The following is a 7,140-nucleotide window of genomic DNA, read 5'->3' as shown; positions in this document are numbered from 1 at the left end:
TATATATATATATATATATTAGAATATATGATACATAAAATTACAAATAGATTTTTGTTTTAAATTTTGTTGTAAAATTATAAATTGTCTAAAACGGACTTATAATACGACAAAACAATGCATGATAAAAAGACACGTATCTCTTATTTTAATAAAATTTTTAACACGCGCACATACTCAATAAACAAAATATATTTAATAGATATAAATACTCATTAATAGGAAATTTAAAATATACATACTACTAGTTTCATCGTTCTAATTCTCATATACCGCCGATCGAAAATGCACCGTGAATTGTTATAGGTCGCGACCTATGCTGCAATATGCAGCCGATGTTGCGATGGACCGATGCGATGTTACGAGCAATCACGCGTATAATTACAGATCGCGGCGAACTAAATTAATCGCAACGCAAACAATGCCGTAGCGTTGTTATCCCCCGCCTGTCAGGGTGAACGGCAGGGCGGGATGATGATCGGCAAGAGAAAGAGGGAGATGGATAAAGAGAGAGAGAGAGAGAGAGAAAGCACATGATCGTTAATTTTCACAATAATATTCGGTGAATCGCGGGAATTGTCGACGCACCGTGCTTCGCCATGGCCGATCAATCCTCCGATTACCGGCGTGGCAAGATGTAATTAGTCCTGCGCGAGCATAGTTAGGGCCAAGCAACATAACGTTATGAATTTTAGTAGCTGTTAACCGACCTCCAGATATAGATCACGGAACCATCCTCTCCTTTCCTCCTGACCCCGGAATGACATTCCGCGTGCCGGATTATAAATTATTTAATCAAGTCGGGCGCGCGGGGAAGTAAGCGGAAAGAAAATATTTGTTCCATTATGCCGACGCAGAAAGCGGGAAAAAGCAGTAGTATATAAGAACGACCGGCTTAGACATCGAGATGGCTAAGGGGATGGCTAGGTCAGGGCAAAGACGTGGCAAGGCAAGGCAAGGTGAGGAGAGGCGAGGTTTGGCTCGAGGCAGTAATAAGAACGACGGCATAGTTTTAACTTCTCTTTTATGAGCGAGCTTTGTGCGAATGAAGGTACAAATTGCGGAGGCGCGCCTTCGGGGAGACATTGAGACACGCGGCTTCCTTCCGCGAGAGTATCTTCGCCGTGCCACCCGTCCTACCACCGTTCTACCCCTGTCCTACCATCTCCGACACACACACACACACACAACCGTTTCTCGCGAGCAACTACCGACGCTGCGTCTTGAATTTTCTCCGGAATCGTTTTCCCCTCGACTTTCCCGCGCGAGTTGTGCTCCCGAAATGCTACCGGTTTCGCAACATACACTTCCGTCTCACAATGTAATAATTATTCTCCTAACGCACCTTGTCCGTGCGTAAAAATGCAAAACTCGCAACGCGATATTACACGCTCGCTCTTCCTTTGCTAAGTCTGTCTATGTCAGTATCTTGCCTTGTTAAGTTGTTTCTTGACTCTCTCAAACATGAATTATTTAAGTAATATAGTTTTAAGAAAAGACATTGCAAATAATCCATTAATGAAATCCATAAATACTAATATTTTTCAAATTATATTTTTCCTCTCGAATCCGACATATATTCATTTACGTTTGCGCAATAGTAGCATATAAATGGAATCATGAAGATGACGTATATCGCGGTTTGTTCGCGCTGTCATGTTTTCTCACATGCTGATCGTATTCGGAACGACGAGACCTTGTTGCGACAGGGAGAAAAAGAGACAGCGCGACAAAAAAACACACGGCGAGAAAAAAGGAAAGGAGCAAGAGCAGAATGTCACGAGAGGATGGAAAAGGGCCAAGAGTCACAGCGCGAGCTGGATTCTTGCGGCGATACGTATGTTATGTACGTCTGTATGTGTACGTATGGTATGGTTCCGAGATGCGTTATCGAATGTTTTATTCATAAGCGTAGAACAAAGCCCGCCTGTTTATCCTGAGGACATCTCGCTGGTCGCACTGTGTACGCAACGCTACAGCGCTTCCCAGAGAGCTGCACTTAAAGCTAAGTCGGCTAAGTCGCAAAACACGGTGACTGTTGCACGCATAAGTATGCGCTTATCATTGACTTTCCGCATTTTTACGTGAAGCACGCTAACGTGACTAGAACGACGTTTTCCCGAGTGAACTATGACGTTTCTAAATATAATTATCTGTGTAATTATATACTTTATGAAACTACAGTTAATGAATGAGTATGTGTGGAAAGATTCAGTTATACTACCGATAAACTGGAATAAATCATTTTTTTAAGAGATACATCTAAAAAATTATTTTTTCGATGGCAGGGTCTCTTATTAAAGGATCAGTTAATAGTTTTGAACGACAAAAGTCGGCGAGATTTCAGTGTTGACTCGCACGTCGCTGGCAAAAAATAAGACGCGAGCGAGGGGAATCGACTACTGTGGCGACCACTTGTGGGTTACCGTGAATTGCCCTAATAAAAACGTTACGCCGCCTCCGCTTCTTTTTTCGCGTGGGAGTTCCAGAATTGCCGGAATCGCTTCCCTTCCGAAAAGAGACGCCCGACATATCGTCGTATCCGCCGACGATCGCACTCATAGATAAGCGCGGGGACCCGGTAGCTCGGGGGTATCATCGTCATTTGTATCTCCACGGGTGCACCCCAAGTGCACCGGACGACAATGAATGAAACGGTCACTTTGATGCCGAGAGAAGGGGCCACGAACCTATTCGTGAAAGAGATAAGACGGTTTCTGGTCCTTCCTGGAAAATTGTGGAACATCTCTGCAAGATTCAAAATCTACAGAATAAAAAATTTTAATTTTCGATTATCTTTATAAATATAAAGAAATTTTATATCATTATAAAAAAGGGCAAATTTTGTACGAAAAAAGACTATATTTATTATTACAATATTAACAGAACGATCAATTGTGATATTATCAACAATCATATATTCTTAAGAGCGCGAATAATTAATTACTGTAACGATGATAAAATCGCTTGTCTTTTTTCGCGTGGGAGTTCCAGAATTGCCGGAATCGCTTCCCTTCCGAAAAGAGACGCCCGACATATCGTCGTATCCGCCGACGATCGCACTCATAGATAAGCGCGGGGACCCGGTAGCTCGGGGGTATCATCGTCATTTGTATCTCCACGGGTGCACCCCAAGTGCACCGGACGACAATGAATGAAACGGTCACTTTGATGCCGAGAGAAGGGGCCACGAACCTATTCGTGAAAGAGATAAGACGGTTTCTGGTCCTTCCTGGAAAATTGTGGAACATCTCTGCAAGATTCAAAATCTACAGAATAAAAAATTTTAATTTTCGATTATCTTTATAAATATAAAGAAATTTTATATCATTATAAAAAAGGGCAAATTTTGTACGAAAAAAGACTATATTTATTATTACAATATTAACAGAACGATCAATTGTGATATTATCAACAATCATATATTCTTAAGAGCGCGAATAATTAATTACTGTAACGATGATAAAATCGCTTGGCACAATCCGCGTTTATATTATTTTAAAATACTTGAATTTATATATGATCAAAGTTCGAAAAAATTTTAAATTTCAAAATAAGAAATCGCGAAAGAAAAGAGTCGCGTGATGAGTATTCTGTTTTCTTGAAGGAGTCGTCGGTCGCGGGCGCGCAGCAGTTCCGTAGGCAAACGTTTCGTTCCCCCTTTGACCTCGTTAATTGTCATATCGCATCTCTCCGAGTCGGAGCTTGGAAGCGGGCAGAGCACGGTACGGGCGTGGGTGGATCGCGATGATTTACGAGGACCGAGGTTCCGGGGCTCAAGCCGGACTCTAGAGACGCCTCGCTGATAGCGTCAGAGCCACATAAGTCATCGAGACTATACCTAGGGCTCTCCCCATCCCTCTCTCCCTCCTCCCCCGAATCCCCCGCCGTCCCCTTTCGTTCTTTTCTTCATTCTTTTTCCCGCACCGGCGAACCCCGCCTGTCTCCCATCCGCGTCCTTGCTCCTCGCCTCGTCCTCCCACACCCCATTCAACTCCCGGCGTCCTATTCTTAATCTTCTTTGGACCTCCATTATCGGGACCCACGCTCCAATTATAACGCCGGCGATACAGAGGGAATTATAATTGCTTTTCTCCTCTCGCCGTGTGTCGCCGCACGAAAACGCCTGCCTGTCATATCGCTGCCGATAGTGTTGCTCCTTTGTACGGGATATTCCACTTTTAATCAATCATTAATTAATAGCACCTCTAATTTAGATTTGGATCAGAATTTTTCTCAGTGAAAGTACACAGAATGTTTGTTATTATTAATTACAATTTTTCTATTGCTTGTTTGTCCGCAAATACACTTAATTATTAACGGTTAGTTTGAAACGTAGAAATGGCACACCGTGTATACTCATCCTCTCTCCCGGTAATTGACAAACACTAATGTCCCGTCTAGGATGATTCCGTGAGAAATTGCGAGATGTGCTGGAGCGCATGGGATGAACGTTGGCCAACGTTAACGCCGTTCTTGACATAAACGATGAACGGCGTTCACAGAATTATGTAATACCGTAGACGTTACTCATTATCGCAAAATAACTCAAAAAAGAAACTAAATAAATTTTTATAAGGTATATGTTTTATATGTGAACTTATAATATATCATATTCGTTTAATATCTTACGATCGTTATTTCTATTATTCTCGAGCTGCTATTAACGCTCATTTTCTCAAGAAACGTCCATAGTCTGGCGAATAAGTCAAATACACATACCCTCGCACGAGTTGAATTAAGCGTCGTCATTTCCAGTGTGTCCCAATTAAGACTGATTTTCTCCGTTTCCTTTCCGGTATTAGTGTCACGGTGAGCGCGCAATCTCGGAATCTACGGTATTGTGCGCCGGCCGTTCGTTCGTCCACTTACGATCCACGGCATGAATATTACATGCCTTCTTACCCACCGGAAAGATAATTGTCAAGAGCTCTAAATACGGCTTGTGAAACGAGTGGACAGAAAATGCATAATACATAATGTGACCGAGGAGACGAAAATTTACGATGCGCACAGTCAGGGTCGCGCTAATCTCTCTACCGCCTGGCCGGATATTTACAAGCGGGCCGAATTAATTTATCGTGTCGACCTGATATAGCGATCTGATTCCACCTTAATTCTTGAAATTTAAACGGCGAGTTGTGCGAGATGTGCGTTTCGACTCTCGTTTCTTAACCGATAAGAGTATCCGATATGACGCGTTCGCGATATTCTTACCTACTCCATTTTCTCTCATAACTTTAAGCTCGCTGCCTTAGTTTCGCCAAGTTTAGGGATAAGAGCGCATTAAAGTCAGCCCGAGTCCGCGGAAACGATACGATCTCGACGGCGGGTCGCGCCAGATACGGCTATCCGGCTTTTACGGGGTTTTACACATCCTACCGCGTATACGCGCGTCCGTTAAACCCTATGACGGGGTATACGCCACGGTGATTTATAAACAGTTTAGGGACGCCTGGCCATCCCCCTCTACCTGTTTGCCAGCCACAACGCCGGGCCGCGTATCTTCTTTCCGCTGCCACTGTCCTTAATACAGGCGTGCGGACCCGTTTTCTGCAGAAACCGAAATGGGTCTAGCCTCGGAGGCACGACCCATTTCCCGAACATAAATCACGAACGGACATTTTGGCCCGTGCGTTGTTACGGCCCTACTGAAGATGGGCATTATCGACGAGACACGTAATTAAGCCCGGATACCACGGACGGACGATCGCCCGGTGATTCTTGATGAGAATCCGAAATTCAGTTCGATTTGTAAGATTCGCTCGCATCTGAGATTTTTGTAAAACATTCGCCATGTGTGTCTCGAAAAATAATCGAGACGGCCTCTATTATTCCGGTTTAGCAGATAACGACGAAGATAGTTAGATGCTTAAATCTTTCAGTGCCAAATTAAATAAAAAAACTTTTTATGAGCAATTTTTATTTCTTAATTTATATATATATTTAATTTTCAAATTTTTGAAATAATTAACAATAAGCAATACCAAAATTTAAAAAATATTGTTTTAGATATTCTTTAGACACTTTTTCAGACTAAGAGATTAAGATGGATAAACTCGAAGAAGATGATTCATTATACGTACGAGCAGGTGCAAGTAGAATGCAAGCGGATTTCTATTCATCGATACTAACGAGATTTTTATAAACAAACACATTTGAAGTCAAACATATTTATTTCTAGCCGATTGTTCCTTGCTACCGGATGTTTTCATTCTCCTTTATCGCCATCTTCTTTGATAAGTCTTTGGCCTTTCTCTTATTGTTATCAGATAGCAAATAATATAAAATAACAAAGTTGAGTCCATCTTATATTTAATTATAAGTCACCTTATTATTTACAGTCTGACCATGATGTTGCGTGAATATTGTTCTTTTTACATCAATTTTCTCTATTGCGAGTCAATGTCTCGGGGAACCTTTGTGTTGCAGAACATCGATAACCTACGTTTCTCCCTTTTCCTTATTTATATTACTCGCGACAAGGTCTTTGCGAGGGAGAAAGGAAAAAAAAAAAAGTGTACATCGCAAAGCGGCGCATGTAAATTCCCCGAACCGGAGGAGATTTTTCAATCCGACGAGAGCCCTCGTCGACTGACGAATTGCGAACGCCCTCGCTGTGACAGATGGATCTCAGGGTTACCTGGCCGTCCGCCCCGTCCATCGCGAACTCTCTCGCCCAACCGCCAATTTTCTCGGACAGCCGCAAAACCGCAGAAATAATAACCACCCCGTTCAACTGGCGCATTAAAATGCGCCAATAACAATCCTTAACGGCCGACCCTGTGATTACCACGCGGATAAATCTCGCCGCGGTAGCCGGGACGATCTAAGCCTATCTCTAGGACCGATTAAGCACGACGGTCATCATCATCGTATTCCCGTCATACATTTTTAATGAATCGATGTTGGTAATGCGAGTGTTGTTAACAGCTTTTTGTTAGATTTTCTGCCGCTTCTTGTTTCGGAATCGTTTCTCTGATGATGGATAATATATTTGTGTAAATATTTAATTCTACTTTAATTTTCATCATGCTACAGAGTCTATACAAATTTAAAAAACTGATTGCATTCTAATAACATTCTACAAGTGCTACAAAAGAATTAATTAATAGAGATAGGTATCGTGACATTTAATAA

This window comes from Formica exsecta, unplaced genomic scaffold (genome assembly GCF_003651465.1).
Source record: "Formica exsecta isolate Colony F162 unplaced genomic scaffold, ASM365146v1 scaffold222, whole genome shotgun sequence".
Taxonomy (NCBI): Eukaryota; Metazoa; Arthropoda; class Insecta; order Hymenoptera; family Formicidae; genus Formica; species Formica exsecta.
Note: the sequence above shows the minus strand (reverse complement) of the source record.